Source organism: Columba livia, chromosome 22 (genome assembly GCF_036013475.1).
Source record: "Columba livia isolate bColLiv1 breed racing homer chromosome 22, bColLiv1.pat.W.v2, whole genome shotgun sequence".
NCBI classification, from domain to species: Eukaryota; Metazoa; Chordata; class Aves; order Columbiformes; family Columbidae; genus Columba; species Columba livia.
Genome location: NC_088623.1, coordinates 763,729 through 786,495, shown reverse-complemented (window position 1 = coordinate 786,495; position 22,767 = coordinate 763,729). Strand labels below are relative to the sequence as shown.

Sequence of the window (22,767 nt, the reverse complement as noted above, 5' to 3'; positions counted from 1 at the left end):
CACCTGAGAATGAACTGTGGGCCCTGAGCAAAGGCCGTGGGTGATGAAAGACACGTGGGGACCCTGAACACGAGGATTTGGCCCCAGGAAGGAGGCTCTGGGCACTCAGAAGGACGGGCAGATGCTACAGGTGGCGCTTTGGGCCCTGAACACGAGGGGACCCTCTTGGTTCCCACCCGAGCTGGGTTTGGTGCCCGTGACCCCACGGTCCAGCTGTCTGCTGTGCTTTCTGACCGCATGGGCGCTCTTGTCCTGCCCAACTTCTGCTGCAAATCCTGCTGCAGGAAACAATCACCTTGCCAATAGAACAGGCCCGGGCAGGATCTCTCAGCAAAGCGTATTTTATAAACCATTTTGCAAGACCAGGTGTTCTACCCAAAGACAGGCACGGGGAGTAGGACAAAAAGCCCCCGCTTACATATCCACCGATCCCAGCTGCACATCCCCTCCCTGCTCCCCATCGGCTGGTACTGCAGGGTTTACAGACTGCCCACTGCTTGCCTCGGTTTGCCTGTCTCATTCATCTAATTCTAACAACCTCTAACCTACTGATTTATTCAAAATATGGATTCCTGGCTCTTTGGGTACCCTTCCCCCTAGATTAACTTTTAAATACAGCAATCCGTTTGGATTCCGGGATTATTTCAAATGGGCTTTGTTTTACGTTAAGGATTCGTGGGCTGATGTCTCTGAGTCCTTCCCCTGCTGGGGCCAGGTGCCAGATCCGTTCCAAAAACAACATTCCCCCTTTCAATGGCTCCTTACGACTCCACATTGAAACAGAAGAGACGGCAAGATGGGCACACACAACACACAGCTCCCAAAACCCACCACAGAGACTTCTCAGAATGGGCATTTCTCCAATTGCCTCAAAACCCACCGAGAAGCAAACACCCCACAAATGAGACACACGAGGCCAACAAGAGTTTGTTTTTAATCGTGGCTTTGGCTGTTGTGCCCGCTGGTGCCCAGTGAGTGTTTCTGAGCAGCGATCCCAGCCGTGGCCGCAGGTTGCAGCTCTTCCTCCCGGGGCCTGTGGGCAGGCGGGCCGGCCGGCAGAGCTGCCCGTGGCTCTGGAAGGGCTCTCTGAGCTCTTCCTGCCAGAGGCAGCACTGGCTGCTGGTGCCCTGGGGCAGCTTGGTCCCTGCTGGGGCAGCTTTGCTGCCTCCTGGACTCTTCCTCCTCCTCTTCCTCCTCTCCAGCACCACAGGCGTCAGATGCTGTGTCCTCCCTCGTCCAGGCTGCAATCTGTCCCCGTCACCACCGACCATTTTCCTCATCTGCATCTCCAGGGCACTGAAGCCTTCCTGCTCCTCCTCCTCCTCTGTGCTGAGGGGTCACAGTCCGTGATCTCCACAACTGCCTGTGGAGATCATAGCGGCGCCACGGGGATCTGCTCCGCTCCCTCTGCCTCAGCTGGGTCTGCTCCCGAGCAGCTTTGGGTGCAGAACGACACCGGGAGCTGTGGCTGGAGGGCCCTGGAGCTGCATCATCCCTTAGGGCTCGGTCAGACCGTGGAGGACTGGTTCTCCAGCTCCTCGTCCTCCCTGCTGAGTGATGCTGGTCTGTGATCTCCAGAAACCGGCTGCGGAGATCATAGTCCCGCCGTGGGGATCTGCTCCGATGTCTCATCCTTGGCTGGGTTTGCCCCTGAGCAGCTCTGGGGGCAGGAACAGACTGGGAGCTGCTGCTGGAGGACAGTGGAGGTGCTGGTGCAGACTGGGAGCTGCCACTGGAGGGTATTGGAGCTGCCTCACCCCTGTGAGTGGGGTCACAGCTCAGGGGACTGGTTCTCCCCCTCCTCCCATCTGAGTGTTCGTAGTCCGCGGTCTCCACAACCCAGCTGCGGAGATCGTTGCCCCAGTGCGGGGATCTGCTCCTGGGCCTCTCCCTGGCACCGTTCTCCTGGCAGGGGGCAGAAGGGCTGAATCCCCGCTCCTCTTTGCTGCTGTCCTCTCGTGCAGAGTGGAGCACACGGTCACGGGGGTGACAGCGCAGCGGGCACGCAGCTTTCCTTCTGGACACCAGCCTGAGAGAGCCATGGAAGAAGCGACGCAAGCAGGAGCCCAGGGAGGAGCTGCTGTTGATCCTGCCTGGCCAGATGGGGCACGGCCAGCCCGCAGCTGCCTCCTGGGCTCCTGCCCGGCTTTGCTGACTGGTGATGGCTGGTGCGGGGCAGCTGCTGTCCTCTGGAGACTCCTCCGTGCCCCCTGCCATGTCCTGCAAAGAGAGCTGTGAGAAGCTCCTGCCCTCCCCTCCTGACAGGACCCACCAGTGGGGAAACTCCAGAAGCTGTAAGAGCCCCCCAGACGCTCTCCTGGAGGCTGCAGGGGGGCCAAGGAGCACAAATGGAAGGGATCCAGCTGGATGCTGGGATAGGGATGCTGAACTCACCAAAGGTTTCTGTACAATAAGCAGAGAGAATTTAACTTACAAGAAGAGGGACTGAGACCTGGGGATAGAAAGAGATACAACAAGCAGCCTCTAGGCTTGCATGTTCAAAGAACAGCCCTGCGGGGACTGACAAAGAAGGGCTGCTTTTCTCCTAAATCAATTCCAGATACTGGCAGCCCTTGGGAACTGCCCAACAGATTTACAAGGAAATGTTCACAGAAGTACTGACAGGCCTGGCTGTGCTCCCCAGAGAGCAGGTGGTTGGCCAGAGGGTGGTGTACGTCAGGCACTGCAGGATGCAATTGAGGAAGCATGGGTTGCCCACGTTGTGCAGTCCCGCTCCAGCTCTCTGGTTGTGCTGCGAGGCCATGCAAATCTTCTCTAGGGGAAAGAAGATCCTCTGTGGTGGAGCCATTCCCTCAGCAACGACTGCCAAGAAACCACATTTGAAAAGAAATAATGTTGTTGCATGAAAGCGCATTTTAACAGTCAAGTTTTCTACAGGAGTACCCAGGACAACCAGCCCTAACCTCCAACAGAGATACGTTGGGGCAAGCCTAACACTGCCATTGCAATTTGCTGGTCAAGAAACAGTTTTGAAAAAGTGTGTTCCCCTGCTTACTTTGCCTCAAGTCCAACAAACCCACACTCGTTTCTGTGCCCCAGACAACCTTCCTTTCCCTCTAGAGTCTTGAATGGCATTAGCAGGTCAAGTCTTCCCTTTTCTTGATTGTAAGTTGATGAAAACAACCAAGTACCTGGCACAGAAGGTAACCCTACTGATGTCGGACCTTTCTGCGAGCAACGACATCTTTAAAACTCCTGTACAGAGCAGCTGGGAGTGAGGAAACACAACTTCCCCTGTCTAATTGAGAACACCTTGGTAAGTCTGGCTGCTCTCAGGAAGTGCCCCAGAATCCACTCTGGGTTGTCAGCACATCAGTATTCAGGAATTGAGCACCAGCCACGGCCGTTGACTTTGGGGATTCACAAAGTCCGAGGCTGCTGCTGCAGCTGCTGCTCACAGAGGTCATTCTCCATTGTGGCCATCGCTCCTCTCAGGAACACAGGGCTCTGGATGACAAAGGATGTCAGGATGTGCTCCAGAAAGAGAAGATGAGCGTCAATCCCGTCACCTGATTCCAAATAAAGAATTGCACCTCAACAAAATGATTAAAAAATACCCAAACTGAAACCCACAGAACAGCATCTGCCACCGAGAGTGTTTCAGTGGCAGTTTTAACTGCTGCAGAGCTGCAAGGCTGATGACCTTCCCATGACTCTCACGGGGCCCCGGTTCACAGCAGTTTCAAAGGCCTTTTGAAAGTCTCCAATGCACGTTACCTTCTGTGACGAGGACCTGCTGCTGAGCTGTTGCTGCTCCTGCCCCATCAGCACGTAGATATGGGTGGGCTCCTCACAGGGGCCTGCTGTCACCCGTGGGGAGGAGGGGACGGTCACCCAGCGTGGCGGTGGCATGGGCGAAAGGGGTGGGGTGAGGGGTCGGCGTACGTCATCGATGCCACGGGAGAGGGCCTGGCAGTGGCAGGTGTGGCAGCCAGAGTCATGGAGGAAGAAGAGGGTCCTGCCATAACCCAGGAGGAAGAGGTGCTGCTGGGCAGGCGGCAGCTTGTGGTGGCCGTGAGCAAAGGGGGATGGGATGGAGGCCACCAGCGCTGGCTGCTGACAGGGGCCCAGGCCCTGGAGGCTCAGCCCGTTGGTGTCTGGAGGGGGAAGCAGAGACGTTGTCATGGGCTGGGGACAAAGTGCCACCACCCTCCCCTCCCTTGGCGGTGCCGGGGGCTCACAGCTGAGACTGCGGCATCTTGCAGGGCCGGGTGCTGGTGGGGGCAGAGGGGGCAGAAGTGGCCCCAGGCGGCCTCGCTGTTCACAGCTCGTGGCGGCAGCAGCAGGTCTGGCCCCGGCTCAGCAGGTCGGGCAGCGTCAGGAGATGATGAGCAGGAGCTGTGGGGAGGCGGGGAGAGCGTCAGCCCTGGGACCCCCTGCTCTGAGGGGAGACCCCAGCCCCGCCACCCCCCTGCTCCACTCACCATCTCAGGCCAGACGTGGGATGGCGGCCACGCCCTCCCCTCCTCACCGTCCTCCAGGCGCTGTGGGGTCGCTTGTGCTGCGGGAGGGGACGTGGGTGAGATGAGAGCGAGCACCCCCACGGCAAACACGGCCCCCGCCATCATCACCACCCACCCCGTCCTCCACCTCAGCGTCACGTCCTCATCGCTGTCGGTCACGTGCTGGCGGCGATGGCGGCGAGAAGCCCAGTGGCCCATGGCTGCTGTGTGGTGGCACAGCCCAGGGACACTGACTCTGTGAGGCGGTGGCTCCCACAGAGACGGGGGGTCCAGAACACGGGCAAGGGGGGGAGGGCTGAAGAGAGGAGGCGGGGCCAGGGCCGGGGGCTGCTCAGCCCTGGGGCAGCCCCACGGGCGCCATGTCCCAGCTCAGCCCGGCCACCGGCAGAGCCGCCGCCTTCTCACTTCCACCTTTGCCAGCACAGGGCGGCAGGGCGGCCAGTCTCCTCCCCGAGGTGACGCTGCCCCGCATTGGTCCCTGGGCTGTCACTCTGCCCCGCTTTGGACCCACGACAGCGAACAGAACACGGCAAGAGAGAAAGAAGGAAAGAAGAGCAGAAGGAATGAAGGAGAGGGGAAGACAAGGGCAGAGAGCAGGACATAGAGGCAGAAAGAGACAAAAGACAGAGAACAGGTCAGGAAGATTATGAGGGAAAAAGACAGGGACGCAGATCAAGACAAAGAGATGGAGAAGAAGAAAGAGACAATGGCCTGAAGGGTAGAGAGGGACAGAAAAAAAAATGCACAGGGAGCAGGAAAGAGCAGCAATGAGGAGAGGAACAGTTGGATGACAAAGACTTGGAGAAAAGAGAAAGGGGTGACAGGGAGCAGAGCATAATAACAGAGGGGAAGAGAGCTACGTGGAAGCCAAAAAAACCCGACACAGAAGGAAAATGGAGAGGGCGGGGAAGGACTGGGACACAAAAGAGGGTGACACGACCCCCAGGGCCCAGGGCTCACCACAGTTCCCGCTCTCTGCACTGCCAGGCAAGTTGTGGAGTTCAGGCAACTCTGTCTCTGTGTTTCTGTCCTCCCTTTCTCTTCTGTAGCCCCAGCCGCTTGCCCATCCTCCACCTAGGAGAAGACACTGGTGTTTGACAGCTCTTACACCACGAGGCTTCCCAGACACACACCACGCAAACACACACTCTACGGCCGTACAGTAATTTTCCTCCCTGACACAGACCCTGCGGTGCACGTTTGTGATCTGCTCTGCTGAGGCGGCTCACAGGGACTCTTCCTCGCCCAGAGGGGCAGCTGTCTCTTGTGCAGCTGGAGCAGCAGCTGTGGGGATCCCCTCTACTTCATCCTCCAGCTGCCTTACCTTTTCCTGCTCTCTCCAGCTCCAGCCCCAGCAGCTCCTCTCCAAAGCCAGCAAGTGCCCACCTGCCCCTTTACACACCCCACCGGGAGAACAAGGCCAAAGCAGCCCACGCACACCTGAGCCAGATGCAGCAACAACAGCCCCAGGGCCCCAGTGCAGCCTCTGGCAGAGAACAAACCAGCAGCCACGATTCCCGCAGCTGCTTGGCTGGAGACCGCCTGCTGCAGGAGCTCCTGCACACCCCGCTCCTTCCCCGCACCCGTGCTGCTGGCACCTGCGTTAACGGAGGATGGAGCAGCCCCAGGCCCAGCTGCTGCTGCCAGGAGAGGCCGTGGGGTGGCCCGGAGCTGTGGGACAGGTCAGGGAGGTTTTGGGCTGGGACAGCTGCAGGGGGAGCGGGCTGGGGCAGCTCTGGGATTCGGGGTGCAGGTGCCTGTGCTCCTCAGGGGTGGATTTCTCCCTCCAGGGCCTGCAGCTTGCTGGTGGAGTTGTCGATGGCTGCCTGAGGGTGACAGTGTTAGTGGCTGGATCCTCTTCTAGGCATCCATTTCACAGATCACAGGCTACTTGAGACTGGCCAGGAGGTCACCTGAAGGGTGAGGTCACTTGGAGGGTGAGGTCACCTGGTCCCACCCCCTGCTCAAGCAGGGCCACCTGCAGCCGGTTGTCCACGATGGTGTTCACAGGGCTGTGGAACATCTCCAAGGAAGGAGACTCCACAAGCTCCCTGGGCACTCTCTGCCAGTGCGCGTCACTCACACAGCACCCTCTGCTGAGCTGCGTGAGATCTCTGTCAGCCCATCTCTCCAGTGTGCCCAGGTCCCTGCGGATGGCAGCACGACCCCCTGGCCTAAGTGCCACTCCTCCCAGCGTGGTGTCCTCCGCCAGCTTGCTGAGGGTGCACTCTGCCCCACCATCCCGACCACTTAAGGAAGATGTTAAACAGGATTGGACCCAGTATTGACCCCTGGGAGACACTGCCTGTAACTGGCCTGCAACCAGACTTGGTGCCACTGAGCAACACGCTCTGGACCGGGCCGTCAGCCAGTGTCAGTCTCACTTGCCGCTGGCTCATCCAGCCCATTTCAGTTCCAGGGACTCAACCTCCATATTTAAAACAAAAGAGACTGCAACATGGGCACATGCCATCACACAGCTCTCAAAATCCCATCACGTAAACTGCTCAGACTGGGTGCACTCACCAATTGCCCCAAAATCCACAGAGAAGAAAACACCCTGTAAAGGACACATTTTTAATTATGGGTTTGGCTTTTCTGCCTGCTGGTACGAAATGAGTGTTGTTTTGGGGAAGCGATCCCAAACATTGGACCCAGATTCAGGTTCTTCCTCAAGGGGCCTGTGGGCAGGCAGGCAGAGCTGTCCGTGTGTCTGGAGGGGCTCTCTGAGCTCTTCCTGGTCAGAGGCAGCACTGGGAGGAGGGATGGGGGAGCTGCTGGTGCCCTTGGTGCAGCTTGGTCCCTGCTAGAGGAAGTTTTAGTGCTTCCTGGATTCTTCCTCCTCCTCCTCCTCCTCTCTGACATTGCTGGGGTCAGCTGCTGTGTTCCTTCCTCTCTCAGGTCACAATCTGCCCCCATCACTACTGCAGTGCCATGACTATTTTCCTGATGTGTATCTCTTGGGCACCGAAGCCTTCCTCCTCCTCCTCCTCCTCCTCCTTGCTGAGGGATCATAGTCTGTGGTGTCCACAAACCAGCTGTGGAGATCATGACCCCGCTGTGGGGATCTGCTCCGGTCTCTGTGCCTCAGCTGAGGTTTCTTCTGAGCAGCTGGGGGTACCGAAGCACACTGGGAGCTGGCATTGCGGGGAACTGGAGCTGCAACCTCCCTTGGGGCTCGGTCCCAACATGGAGAACTTATTCTCCACCTCCTCGTGCTCCTTGCCAGGCGATGCTGGTCCATGATCTCCATAAGCTGGCTGCGCAGATCATGGCCCTGCTGTGGGGACCTGCTCCGCTTCCTGTGCCTTGGCTGGGTTTGCTCCTGAGCAGCACTGGGGCGGGAGCACACTGAGAGCTGCGGTTGGAGGGCACTGCAGCTCTGTCATCCCTGTGAGTGGGGTCACAGCTCAGGGGACTGGTTCTCCCCCTCCTCCCATCTGAGTGTTCGTAGTCTGTGGTGGCCACTACCCAGCTGCCGAGATCGTTGCCCCAGTGCGGGGATCTGCTCCTGGGCCTCTCCCTGGCACCGTTCTCCTGGCAGGGGGCAGAAGGGCTGAATCCCCGCTCCTCTTTGCTGCTGTCCTCTCGTGCAGAGTGGAGCACACGGTCACGGGGGTGACAGCGCAGCGGGCACGTGGCTTTCCTTCTGGACACCAGCCTTATGCTGCCACGGAAGAAGCGGTGCAAGCAGGAGCCCAGGCAGGAGGCCGTGTTCAGCCTGCCTGGCCAGATGCAGGGTTTGTGACCAGGAAAACTACTGTGACCAGGCCACATGCAACACCCCTCAAGGACCAGATGGACAAACGTGGGGGCTCTTAGGGCCTTCTGACCAGGACACCTCTCACACACACAAAAGAAAACCCACACTAAGGTGGCAGCATGGAGCACCAGGGCAAAAATATGACCATCCATGTTTCTACTAGCAAAGAGCCTGCTGGCTACTGCAAGGCTCAACTATTGCAGGAAAATGTTAACAAATAATAAACCAAATATTAACAAATGCAAAAGGCCAGTGACCAATGAAGACTGAACACCTACCCCTGGGATTGCCCCCAGGCTCAGGAACAGGATTACACCAAGAGGCTTGATCACCATGGACTGCAGGAACCAAACAGGGAGTCAAACACGGGGGAGGAGCTTCCATGGCATGTTGTGATCTCCTTCTTCCTCAGTCACCTGCAGTGACGGGAGGGGGTGAGGTAAGGACACAGGACACACACAAAGGTGTACGTTCCCACAGCTAGAAATGGAACATACGTGACCTTTTTGCTGAGACCTAGCAGGTTTGCAGGGAAATAGTATTTATGACTCGTCTGTGTAACACCACCAAGGACCAAAAAGCTTTTGAAAAGCCTCTGAGATGATCTTGGGTACAATCACACGTGAATAACCTATTAAAACGTGAGTGTTTATTCCTTCAAGCAGACAGGCAGTGACAACGTACCTCTGGGACAGCCCAAGGCTCATAACCAGGATCCAGCTGAGAAGCTCCATCAACTCTGCCAGTGCCATGGCCTGGAGTCAAGCACAGACCAGAGAGGTTTCCAGACTCACAGAGCAATACTCCTGCATTTCGGGTAAAAGAGGACATAAAGAAGAAAGAAACAATGCCCATCTATTGCAGAGAAATAGCCCTACTTAGGGAGAAAATTGGAAACATGACTAAATATTCCAAATATTTGGGGCTAAATTGGCCAATACAGGCAAAAGATTCTGAGTATTTGGGCAAAAAGTGGCCAAAAGAGGCAAAAAACATTCACATTTGGGAGCTAAACTGCTGGCAAAGGTGAAAATATCCCATATTGGGAACACGGCGCCTCCATTAGGGGATAAAATGGGCAAAAGCACCTGAGTGTATCGGGTAAAAAGAGCCAGAAAAAACAAAGCACCACTAGATTTGGATCAAAACTGGCCAAAAAGGGGTATAACATCCCCAGATTTGGGGTGAAATTGGACCAGAAAGTCAAAGTATGCCCAGATTTGGGTAAGAAACGGCCAAAAGTGGCCCAAACACGCCCAGATTTGGGTAGAAACTGGACTGCAAAGCCAAAGAACTCCCAGATCTAGGCAGAAACGACCCCAAAGCGCACAAATGTGCCCACATTTAGCTCAAAGCTGGCCCAAAGGGCCAAAGCAATCCCAGCTTTGATTTGAAACAGGCCCAAAGGCTCAAAGCGTGCCCTGGGATGGGGCAGTGTGGCACGAGGCTGGGGGCAGCGAGGGCCCACAGGGACTCAGTGCTGGTTTCAGTCTCACTTGCCGCTGGCTCATCCAGCCCATTTCAGTTCCAGGGACTCAACCTCCATATTTAAAACAAAAGAGACTGCAACATGGGCACATGCCATCACACAGCTCTCAAAATCCCATCACGTAAACTGCTCAGACTGGGTGTGCAGTGCAGTGCCCACCCTTCATCTGAGGTGCTGACCTCTGATTGGCTGCTTGGGCTGTCACTCTGCCTGACACCTTGCCCCTCATGTCATGGCCTCAGCAGAGCAGGATGTGATGGCGGGAAGCGCCAAATTCATCTTCAGTGTCCAAGGGTTTTCTCCTGGTCTTTGCTGACCATTCACATTGGGACGTGCACAATCAGCCTGTGTTATGTCACTTTCAGCAGCTGCTGCTTTGGCAGAAATGGCTTGTTTATTCTTGTTGATTCTGCAAGTCTCGCATTAAAAAGCTGCGCCCAGCACATCTGTCTGGTGTGCTGCTCTGAATCACATCAATAGTCAAAACCGCTGTATTTGCTCCCCTCCCAACTAGAGCAAAGTAAACCCCTGGATTTCACTCTCTTTCCTAAAGAGACGGTCGTAGGAAGTTACATTCACATCCTGGGATGGAAAAAAAGGGAAAGAATATGAATAGGAAAAGCATTCCAGACAATTGAAAAAAAATGGAAAGACATTCTATAAAGGAACAAAAATTTTCCAAGAGGCATCCACCTGTATTTCATATCAGAAATACGCTCAGTGCCGATGTTTGCAACACGAGGTGTACAATGTGGCATTGTCTGTACTGCTTTAAATCTGTTAAATAGTATTAATAGACAAGTAAAACAATGAGCAACTTGTATGAAACCTTGTTTTCATCAGAGTGCACTCACTTCATCTTATTTCCTCTGACAAGCTGTTCAACTGGCCATATGTGAGAGATTCTAAGATAATGTCTTGAGGACCCGTGTTGGAAAGTAAAACGTGGGAAAGCAAGATGTGCGGTTCCAGCCACCTGGATGATAAAGGAAGATCAATACTAACACGACCATCCGGACGGTCAAAGACATAATACTAACATAATAATATATAAAGGACCTTGGACAGATTACTTTGAAGTACATTTCTCATAATTGTAAAAAGTTATAGCCCAGACTCGTGAGAATGGTATCTCGGGCTGGATAACCGACCCCTAGTGCATGGGATGTGTGAATGTCCTTGGGCCTGGTCTGTGAATGAGTGGAAAAACAAGTGAGAGAAACATCACATGAGTTTAGTGTGTTTTTAATAACAATTAGTGGAAAAACACCTTTTGCAAACATCTTAGTCCAGGCCCGTACCTGTAAATCCTATACATTGTCAATGGTGAATAAAGAAGGCAGCCTAGGCCTAGGTCAGGTCTCTGCTTGGCCAGGCTCTGCGCTCCTTCCTGAACAAGAACTCTGCATCTGCGCGAATTTCTGTCTGTGTCCTGGTATGCGTCATTTCTAATCGCCGCAAAAAATCCTGCGGGTGATCTGGAACTGTGAGCAGCACTGACCACACGGCGCCCTCTCAACAGCAGAAGCAACTTTCCTGCCCGATAGGGTTTGCTCCTTCCCCCCACAGCTTCTCCCCTCAGTGTTGCTGGGATCTCCCCGGGCAGGCTGAGCGCTGACCCTGGCAGGCGGCAGAGTCCCTGCCCCGGCACAGCCCTGGGGTGCAGGGACCCTGCTCTGCAGGACAGCCCTGGGCACCCCTGCCTGCACATTTACATTTACACCCCACAGCCATCCTGGGGAGAACGCAGCATTCACGTCTTGTCACTCTGACAGTGCAGAAGGCAACCCCTGCTCTGCAGCACATCCTCTCCTCTGCATCAGGGAATCTCTAAGAGTTGTACTTACGTCTCTTGTAGGCTCTGCAATGTGACAGCTATCAGAGATTCTGCCATGATTTGCAGATGCAATGCCCTGCAGCCACAGGCTTAATATTTGTGAAGATTTCTCTCCCAGTGATCTCTCAGCATCCTCCACCCCATGTTGTCTTTAACCTCTCTCTGCCTGTCTCCTCTGCCCTCGGTGCTGCAGGCAGAGCCCTCAGCCCTGCTGCGTGTGCAGAGGAGCTGCTCCTGGGCAGAGCTGGCTCTCTGCAGCGCTGCCGCTTCCGTGAGCTCCCTGTGTCCCAGGAGCCCAGCCCAGCCCAGCAGCACAGGAGCAGCCCGTGATGTCCCTTTCTCTGTCCCCTCTGGGCTCCTCCAGGTGTCCCTGGCGGTCCAGGGGCACATCCTTTGAAACAACCTGAAGTAATCAGTGATGTTGATTCTCTCTCCTCTGCACAGACACTTCTTACCAGCATTATATTCTTCCTCTTAGAAAATAAACTGGTATGAAAATCATCTCTTCTTGTCCCATCATTAGACAGGACACTTGGAAGGTTGCAGCAAAGGATCTAATTTCTCCAAGCTGAAGAAGGAATATCTTCAGTTGAATGGATTTAGAAATTTTATTCTGGTTTTATACTCATAGGTCTACAGAGACATTCGGCAATATTTGGCCATGTCATGTGTGTGCTCTGCAGCAAAGCCTTTGCACACATGGGCTCTTGGACACTTGGTACCAGGTTTCCTTGTGGCAGGTCAGAGCTGGGCTGGTGCCACAGCTGGAGTGGTTCAGCCCAGATGTGAGGCAATGTCCTCAGCCAGGGACCTGACTGGGGGAGCTGGAGCTGTCAGTGCTGCAGACAGAGCTGTGACACGGATAGAATAAACTGCCAGGCAGGGTGGCAGAACTTAGTTCATCTGGTCTGCAAGGACAGCAGCCGCCAAGCACAGCAACAGTCCAGATCAAAACTCAGTCCAGACCTGTGAGGCAATTCAGGGGTCCCACAATGAGCTGTTAATACTGCAGGAAAAGTTAAACGAGAAACAAAGACACTGTGTGGCCACTGATGAATTTAATAAGGGAAGGCAGCGATATTCTCTGTGTCTCTTGTCCTCCTGCAGGTAAATAATGGAAAGTGGCTCAGTGATCCCCTCGCCAGTTCCCTCAGAACCCTTGGGTGTATCCCATCTGGCCCCACAGACTTGTGGGTTTTCAAGTGGTGTAGCAGGTTGCCAACCATTTCCCCTTGGATCATTGGGACTTCACTCTGCTCCCCATGTCTGTCTTCTGCTTCAAGGGGCTGGGTACCTGGAGCACAACTGTTCTGACTGTTAAAGACTGAGGCGAAGAAGGCATTTAGTACCTCAGACTTTCCACCTTTTTCACCCCCCACCACCTGGATTCCTCCTTTTGTGCTCTGCCCGCTCCAACAGTTTGTCACTTGGTTATACGGTCAGTTTATCCTCAAGCCACTGAGAGCTTCTGTAAGCAGTGAGACAGCACACAAAGCCCATGCCCTCTGCTGCCCACCCTTGGAGTTCCCTAGAAACTTCTACAAACCCACTACAGGAGCAGCTTCACTGCTGTTCAGATCAGCCAGCCAGGTGAACATGGGTCTCTGGAACATACCACAGGGCAACAGGGCAGTCCCAAGGGGACATGAGGGCAAAGGGGGACCTGGAGACACCTGAGAGCACTCAGGTGCTCAGGGCTGAACTGGCCTGTTCCTCCCAACAGGACGTGGTGCCCCTTGCTCCCCAGGCACAGGGTCACAGTGGGGCCCTTTGTGACCTCGCATTGTGACACCCACTGCCCTGCATGTGCTCAGCGCAGCGGCAGCCCCAGCCCACACTGTCCGGCAGGACGGTGACGAGACAGGGTGCGAGCACGGAGCTGGCGAGAGCCCCCGAGCGTAGCCCACGTCTTTCATTGAGTTCGAGATTCAGAGAATCTTTTTGGTTGGAAGCGAACCTTTAAGCTCATTGAGTCCAACCACACCCTCACTTTAGCTGCCCCTGGCAGACTCCCCTCTGCCCCCGGCAGCCTTGTGCTGAGGACTCCCCAAGTGCAGCCCACGTCTTTCCCGGCTGCCCTTGGCAGACTCGTGGTGTTTCACCAAGTCTTCCCAATTCCTCACCTATACCTCATTCCCCAAACCCACGAGATGGCAGACAAACACCTCACCTGCCCCATGGTGGCCCAGGAGGAGGACAGGGCTCCCCAGGAGAGCAGCTCTCCAGCAGAGCCCCAGGAGCTGTGCATGGCCCAGGACCTGGAGATGGGTGAGTGAGGGGCCCTGGTTGTCTGGGCAGGGCGGGGGCCAGCGAGCACTCCCTGCTCAACACCGGGATCACGTTTCCCTGCACGCTGGCAGGGGGGTTCCACAGGTGTTGGCCATGATGCTGCCTGAAGTCCAGGGCTGCTCCGAGCTGGGAGCCGGCCCCAGCACAGCCTCTGCGTGCAGAGGGGACCCAGCTCCTGCTCCAGGGCACGGGCAGCGAGAGGCAGCTGGGCGGGCAGGAGGCAACCGTGCTGTGGGACGGGGACCTTTCCTGCCCGTCTGAAGCGAGTTCCTCACCCGCTGCACCCAGCTTTCCCCGTCCTGCCTGGCTCCAGCATCGCAGCCCGTCTGCCGGGCACCCTCCAGCCCTGACACGCACGGGGAGACTGTGCCGGAGGCTGATCCAGGTCAAGACTCCAGAGGGAAAGGAAGGTTGCTCAGGGCACAAAAGTCAGAGTGCGGATTTGTTGTACTTTTGGCAAAGTGAGCAGGGGAACACGCTATTTTCCAAATCTGCTCCTTGACCAGGAACTTTCAAGAGCAGTGTTAGGCTTCCCCCAGTTTTTCTGTGTGGGAGGTTAGAGCTTGTTTTCCTGGGTGCTCCTGTACAGATACAGAACTCAACTTTTAAATCTGCTTCTGTGCAAGAACATGGACTCATCTCTCTTCCAATGTGGTTTCTTGGCAGTCGTTGCTGAGGGAATGGCTCCGCCGCAGAGGATCCTCTTTCCCCCAGAGAAGATTTGCATGGCCTGGCAGCACAGCCAGAGAGCTGGAGCGGGACTGCACAACCTGGGCAACACGTGCTTCCTCAACTCCGTCCTGCAGTGCCTGACCTACACCCCGCCTCTGGCCAACCACCTGCTCTCTGGGGAGCACAGCTGGGCCTGTGAGTACTTTTGGGAACATTCCTTGTCCATCTGTTGAGCAGGGCCCAAGGGCTCCCAGAATCTGGAAGCTGATCTAGGAGAAAAGTGGCCCTTCTTTGTCAGCTCCCTGAGTTGGTGTTCTCTGAACACTCAAGCCTAGAAGCAGCTTGTTGTATCTGGATGTGTTCATCTTCAGAAAGGCACCTCTTTCTATCCCAGGCTCTTGGTCCCTGTTCCTGCAAGTTAAACTCCTTTGCTGATTGCACAGAAAGCTTCCGTCAGTTCAGCATCCCTCTGAAGAAAGTTTTCTGTGCGTTAAAATGTCCCGGGCTTGTTGGGACTTGGGCAACTTGGGAGGAATGGAGAATTCTTAAACTGCAAGACCTCCATTAGGTTTCCCATCGCTGTGGATATTTTGCAAACCTGAGGAGCTTTCCTCTCCCATTCCTCCCTCCCTCTCCAGGTGGCCAGAAAGGCTTCTGCGTCATGTGCAGGATGGAAGTGCACGTTCAACAGGTCCTGCATTCCTCAGCCAGTGCCATCGAGCCTTGGGCTGTCGTCGATTTTCTCACAGGTGAGTCAGTGCAGGTGCTGTGACATGATTGATGCCGTTCTCGTAGGAGAGAACTAGTAACTTCTTCTTTCTTAGAAATAGGAGAAAATTTCCAGCATGGCAGGCAGGAGGACGCCCACGAGTTCTTACGCTGCACCATGGATGCCATGCAGAGAGCTTGTCTGAGAGGAAACAGCGAGTAAGCGCAAGCAAATTGTGTTTCCAGCGTTCCCAAGCCCTTTGGAGTCCTTGATGTCCTCCCCTCAAGGAAAACTATGCCCAGGGCTTTCAGACAAAGCCAGACTCTGGGAGGAGATAACTCTGCCTTCCCATTGGTTTGCAGCTTGGACATGTCCTCTCAAGCAACCACCATCGTCCATCAGATCTTTGGGGGCTTTCTGAGATCCAGAGGTACTTTTCCACTGCTATATTGCCTGGATGGTGAAAACTGCTTTAAATGTAGCAAGTAAGGCCATTATTGATGATGTATTCATACTGGATCCTGTGCGAAGGTGTCATTCAGCAGAAGTCAGCTTTTCACATTGAATTAAGGCACAGTAATGAGACGCAGGTTTTTTAACATGGCATTATGGTACTGAATAACCTTAAAAGAGCACAGGGATGTGTGAGACAGGAAAGTCTGTCTGGCCTTTGGGGGAAAAAATGGTGCGTTTTAGCCCTTGGCTCTGTCCTGGCTTTCAAGGTGTGACAAGATGACTGCCGCCTCCAAGAGGTTCACGGTCCATCGCGCGCCCAAGGTTCTCACGGTCTGTCTGAAGAGGTTTGAAGCTTTCACCGGCGACAAGATCAGCAAGGTGTGTGCACAACTGGAGTGCAACGTTCTCTTCCTGGAGCGGGTTTCCCAAAGCCGGACGCTCTGTCACAAGCTGCTCATGTTGAGATTTTCACGTTCCCTTCTGGGGACACTTCCTGTGGGAAGACAAGTGTGTCCTCTGCTCCCACAGAGCTGCTTTGGTCCAGATGAGTTTCCTGCCACCCAACTCGGGACATATTGCTGTGTCCTGAAGTGTTCCAGGGTCATTGCTGAGCCCTCCTGGTCTCTCCGTAGGTCGTGGAGTATCCCCAGTACCTGGATCTTCGCCCGTACATGTCTCAGGCAGCCGGAGAACCGCTCCTCTACTCCTTATACGCCGTCCTGGTGCACGGAGGTGGCAGCTGCCGTGCAGGACACTACTTCTGCTACATAAAGGTGAAAAGCTACTTCCTTCTGAACAACGGAAAAATGTATCCCGGGGAAAACTGACTTTCCTGGCCGTGTTACTGACAGCCATGGATTTGATGGGAGAAGGTTTCCTCAGGGGCTGGAATGCATATGTTTTGGACACTGCTGGTTCAGCAGTTTTTGGCCTGTGTTTTGTGGAGAAGCCGTGCCATTCATCTCCAGATATCGACGCTTTTCTTTGCAGGCCAGTGATGGACTGTGGTACCACATGGACGACAAGTCTGTGGATCTTTGTGACAGTGACACAGTCCTCAGGCAGCAAGCCTATTTACTGTTTTACATCAGGTAATCACAAGTTTTAAACTGTGTTCAGAACACATTTCCTTTTCCTGGCTTTCCTATTTTTCTTCTCATCCTGTTGAGTGTTTCTGTCACAGCAGACAATTACCACCTGCATCCTTCAGCCCAACCACATTTCCCATTTGTGGTCTTAGTTGCATCTTCTCCCTGTCATATAAACTGTTCCAAGAAAATGCCGGAACCCAGAGGAGGCTGCAAGAACAGCCCCCAACAGAGATCCCTCTTTTTTTCCCCAGGTGCTCTGATTTGGAAGTTGGACAAAGGGCTTCTTCCTCACCAGCACCATCAGAAGCCCGTTCCCTCCTCAGTCAGTGGGCGGCCGGCAGCAAGCAGGTGCGTTCTGTGGGACAGCAGCATCTGCCCCATAGGACTAAGGCGGCTGTGGGGAGGTGGTCAGGGCACCAGATGGACAGCGGGTTTCTTTTGGGGATCTTGGCAGCGCTCTCTTTTCCCTCCCACACGGCAGCTTTCTGCACAGTTGCAGCACGGCTCCCACTCCCAACATCCACCTGGATCCATCACATTTGTCCTCCTTGGCCCCTCTGCAGCCTCCAGGAGCCTTTGGGAGGCCCTTGGCTGTCCCCTCACAGCATCTAGGGGTTCCCCACTGGTGGGTCCTGTCAGGAGGAGAGGGCAGGACCTTCTCACAGCTCTCTTTGCAGGACATGGCAGGGGGCACGGTGGAGTCTCCAGAGGACAGCAGCTCCTCCGCACCAGCCATCACCAGCCAGCAAAGCCGGGCAGGAGCCCAGGAGGCAGCTGCGGGCTGGCCGTGCCCCATCTGGCCAGGCAGGATCAACAGCAGCTTCTTCATGGCCTCCTGCTTGCGTCGCTTCTTCCACGGCTGTCTCAGGCTGGTGTCCAGAAGGAAAGCCGCGTGCCCGCTGCGCTGTCACCCCCGTGACCGTGTGCTCCACGCTGCACGAGAGGACAGCAGCAAAGAGGAGCGGGGATTCAGCTCTTCTGCCCCCTGCCAGGAGAACGGTGCCAGGGAGAGGCCCAGGAGCAGATCCCCGCACTGGGGCAACGATCTCCGCAGCTGGGTTGTGGAGACCGCGGACTACGAACACTCAGACAGGAGGAGGGGGAGAACCAGTCCCCTGAGCTGTGACCCCACTCACAGGGACGAGGCAGCTCCAATACCCTCCAGTGGCAGCTCCCAGTCTGCACCAGCACCTCCACTGTCCTCCAGCAGCAGCTCCCAGTCTGCTCCTGCCCCCAGAGCTGCTCAGGGGCAAACCCGGCCAAGGATGAGACATCGGAGCAGATCCCCACGGCGGGACTATGATCTCCGCAGCCGGTTTCTGGAGATCACAGACCAGCATCGCTCAGCAAGGAGGACGAGGAGCTGGAGAACCAGTCCTCCACGGTCTGACCAAGCCCTAAGGGATGATGCAGCTCCAGGGCCCTCCAGCCACAGCTCCCGGTGTCGTTCTGCACCCAAAGCTGCTCGGGAGCAGACCCAGCTGAGGCAGAGGGAGCGGAGCAGATCTCCGCAGCGCCGGGCAGTTTGTGGAGATCACGGACTGTGACCCCTCAGCACAGAGGAGGAGGAGGAGCAGGAAGGCTTCAGTGCCCTGGAGATGCAGATGAGGAAAACAGTGGGTGGTGACGGGGACAGATTGCAGCCTGGACGAGGGAGGACACAGCATCTGACGCCTGTGATGCTGGAGAGGAGGAAGAGGAGGAGGAAGAGTCCAGGAGGCAGCAAAGCTGCCCCAGCAGGGACCAAGCTGCCCCAGGGCACCAGCAGCCAGTGCTGCCTCTGGCAGGAAGAGCTCAGAGAGCCCTTCCAGAGCCACGGGCAGCTCTGCCGGCCGGCCCGCCTGCCCACAGGCCCCGGGAGGAAGAGCTGCAACCTGCGGCCACGGCTGGGATCGCTGCTCAGAAACACTCACTGGGCACCAGCGGGCAGAACAGCCAAAGCCACGATTAAAAACAAACTCTTGTTGGCCTCGTGAAATTTGAAATGGCCTCGTCCATTTAAAATAATCCCGGAATCCAGTGCTTTTATGAATATTTTATGGTCTTGCCACTTCAAAGCCCTTCACTTTCCTAGAAATTTTAAGATGATATTTCTTATTCGGAGGTTCAGACTCTGGTTGGACTTGATGTTGAATGGTCCATATAATGGGCTCCATAAAATAAGAATCTCGCTTCCTTGTTGTTTTCTTACACTGTCTGAATTTGGTAAGCGAGAGCAAGAGTGGTTGACAGTGTCTGTTTTTTGAGAGTAACGTATTCCTGACTCTCCCTCTCTGTATGGTGAAGGTTTCTGCCTGCACTATGATTTTGCTGGGCTGTGAGGCTGTGTTGGAGCAGCAGAGGTAAGAAGTGGTGGCTTTAAAGGCATTGAAGCTGTGGTAAAACCAGCAGGTAAAGCTGGTTTCTTCCTAGAGAGCTGCCTGACAAAAATAGTTACAAGACCCTTGAAGTTGGTGCTTTTGGGATTGATTGATTGATTGATTGATTGATTTCTGGGAAGCAAGAAGTGAGAGCCTGTGCACTCCCATAGGCAGCGCTGCCTCCCAAATAGGTGCACCCTTCTCCACTTGTGTTCCTTCCATGCTGGTGTAGAACAAGGCCATGCAGTAGTGTGCAGATGTGGTGACTGCAATGTGACCATGAGGTCACATCCCCACGGTGACGTGCTGTGCTGTGTCTTGGCAGCAGCAGCAGCAGCATCATGGTGCGAGCGTGGGGGCCATGGTCCTCACCCTCCTCCTCCTCCTGGTGCCCCTGCCAGCCCGGGACGCCCAGGCTGCTCCAGCCGAGCGCAGGGAGCAGGTGGGCGGGCAGGGGCAGCACCCAGCCCCGAGCAGCTCAGCAGGGCAGCAGTGGGGCCAGGGCTGGGGCTGGGGCCGGGAGAGCAGCCGGGCTGGGCCGGGCAGGGCGAGCCAGGCAGCACCAGGGTGTGGGCAGGGGGCAGACGCCCCGCAGGGAGGGGAGAGGGGCTGCGGCTGCTTCGGGGGCAAGTTCTGGGCAAGCAGGGGCTGGGAGTGGTGGCCCAGGGGCAGAAACCAGCACTGAGTCCCTGTGGGCCCTCGCTGCCCCCAGCCTCGTGCCACACTGCCCCATCCCAGGGCACGCTTTGAGCCTTTGGGCCTGTTTCAAATCAAAGCTGGGATTGCTTTGGCCCTTTGGGCCAGTTTTGAGCTAAATCTGGGCACATTTGTGCGCTTTGGGGTCATTTCTGCCTAGATCTGGGAGTTCTTTGGCTTTGCAGTCCAGTTTCTACCCAAATCTGGGGGTGTTTGGGCCACTTTTGGCCGTTTTCTACCCAAATCTGGGCATACTTTGACTTTCTGGTCCAATTTCACCCCAAATCTGGGGATGTTATACCCCGTTTTGGCCAGTTTTGATCCAAATCTAGTGGTGCTTTGTTTTTTCTGGCTCTTTTTACCCGATATACTCAGGTGCTTTTGCCCATTTTTTCCCCTAATGGAGGTGCTGTGTTCCCAACTATGGGATGTTTTCACCTTTGCCAACAGTTTTGCTCCCAAATGTGAATGTTTTTGCCTGTTTTGGCCACTTTTTGCCCAAATACTCAGAATCTTTTGCCTGTATTGGCCAATTTAGCCCCCAAATATTTGGAATATTTAGTCATTTCTCCAATTTTCTCCCTAAGTAGGGCTATTTCTCTGCAATAGATGGGCATTGTTTCTCTCTTCTTTATGTCCTCTTTTACCCGAAATGCAGGAGTATTGTTCTGTGAGCCTGGAAACCTCTCTGGTCTGTGCTTGACTCCAGGCCATGGCACTGGCAGAGTTGATGGAGCTTCTCAGCTGGATCCTGGTTATGAGCCTTGGGCTGTCCCAGGGGTACGTTGTCACTGTCTGTCTGCTTGAAGGAATAAACACTCACGTTTTAATAGGTTATTCACGTGTGATTGTACCCAAGATCATCTCAGAGGCTTTTCAAAAGCTTTTTGGTCCTTGGTGGTGTTACACAGACGAGTCATAAATACTATTTCCCTGCAAACCTGCTAGGTCTCAGCAAAAAGGTCACCCATGTTCCATTTCTAGCTGTGGGAACGTACACCTTTGTGTGTGTCCTGTGTCCTTACCTCACCCCCTCCCGTCACTGCAGGTGACTGAGGAAGAAGGAGATCACAACATGCCATGGAAGCTCCTCCCCTGTGTTTGACTCCCTGTTTGGTTCCTGCAGTCCATGGTGATCAAGCCTCTTGGTGTAATCCTGTTCCTGAGCCTGGGGGCAATCCCAGGGGTGAGTGTTCAGTCTTCATTGGTCACTGGCCTTTTGCATTTGTTAATATTTGGTTTATTATTTGTTAACATTTTCCTGCAATAGTTGAGCCTTGCAGTAGCCAGCAGGCTCTTTGCTAGAAGAAACATGGATGATGATTTTTTGCCCTGGTGCTCCATGCTGCCACCTTAGTGTGGGTTTTCTTTTGTGTGGTGAGAGGTGTCCTGGTCAGAAGGCCCTGAGAGCCCCCATGTTTGTCCATCTGGTCCTTGAGGGGTGTTGCATGTGGCCTGGTCACAGTAGTTTGGAAGCTGCCAGGTCCCAGCCAAGGGGTCTGCAGCCCCTCTGCAGCTTTCGCAATATCAGCATGCGTCTGGGTCCCATGTTGTTGCCTGACCCCCGTCCAGGCACTGCGGGTCACTGAGGACAAGGTAGATCACAACGTGAAATGGAAACTCTTTTCCTTTCTCCTTGATTCCAGCCGTCCCTGTAGGCAGCGGCTACTTGACTTCTTGACTTGAGTCTGTCCGTGAGCCTCGGGGCGATCCCACAGGTACGACCTTGGATCAAATGAGTGTTTACATGTTAATTTTCTGTTCCTGTTCCATTTCCTTGCTGCTTTCTTGTCTGACGCTTGGTCACGCAGAGGGGAAGTGGGTCCGCCTCAGTGCTGTGCCCCAGAGGGCTCTGCCTTGCAAAGCTCTTTGCCAACTGCTCCATCTCTGCGCTGCTCGCAGTGCCGGCTGCCGAGCCAGCAGCAGGTTGGGGCTGAGTTTAGAGCTGGGTGAGCTCCAGGGAGTCCTTTCTCCTGACAGCTCCAGGCCTGGTTAGTGGCCACTGCAAGTGCTGGATAAATGTTGGCAAGCTGCTCCTGACGGGAAGGGAGAGAGGAGCTGCCGCTGGGATGGGTTTGGATCCTGAGGACACAGCGGTGGGTGACAGGGGTGGCCATTGCGGAGGGGCAGTGTGAGCTCTGGTGCTGCTGTCTCCAGGTTGGATCACCACACCCAGGCCACCATGCTGGTTCGCCAAGTCCTTGGCAGATCCCTGTGGTCCCGTGTTGAGCGCTGGCTGCCAGGTCCTGGGCCTGTGACTCTCAGGGCAGCGGTTTCCATGAGAGTCTTGCAGTAAAAATCTTTTGGGAAACCTGCTGAGTGTGTGTAACTTATCCAGAGGTGCAGCTGGTCAGTCTTGTGGTTCCTGTGGGTTGTGGCGTGTGTTGTAGTGATGAAAAAAGCTGTAGACTGGGGGCCCCCAGCTCTTTGCCACCAGCTGAGGAACCCATGTTGGCAGTAATGTACCAGCACTTGCTGTCCCAGCACACAGTGGAATTGCACGCTGTGAATCCTGGTGCCGACATCCCAGAGCCCAAAGCTGGAGAGGGGGAACACGGCAGCTGCCTGTGCTGTGCTGGGGTGGTGTTGGGTGCAGGTGTTGTGCCAGGGTATGCTTACTGCTCTTGCTTTTGCAGTGAAGTTCTCAGTGTGCAAGAGCATCTGGGAGACCTCTGACCCTTTCCTGGACCTGGTGCTGGAGATCAGGTAGTGGGGCAGGGTGTGGGTGGGGGGAGCTCTGCTCTCACAGGGGATGTTCCTGCAGCTGCACCGTTACTGCTCTCGAGACTGCTTAACTGCCAGTGTCAGGCAGGGTGCAGGCAAGAGAGAAGCAGCTTCTGTTGTTGTGCTGCCTCTGTCTGGCACAGCAGAGCCTGTTGCCTGAGTGTGAGCCACGACTCCTCCATTGAGGCTCCATGGGA

The 22,767-nt window shown here is 55.2% G+C and overlaps 2 long non-coding RNA genes across 8 annotated transcripts in view; both read right to left on the bottom strand.

Annotated features, from left to right (window-relative positions):
* The window catches only part of LOC135576030 (uncharacterized), a 549,349-nt gene that overhangs the window by 122,762 nt on the left and 403,820 nt on the right, over positions 1–22,767 (bottom strand). The window lies entirely within an intron of this gene.
* Positions 5,445–9,038, bottom strand: LOC135576020 (uncharacterized). Its single transcript, XR_010467550.1, has 3 exons — positions 8,932–9,038; positions 8,526–8,663; positions 5,445–5,558 (listed from the first exon to the last, which is right to left on the bottom strand). It is a non-coding gene; the product is annotated as an uncharacterized LOC135576020 (long non-coding RNA).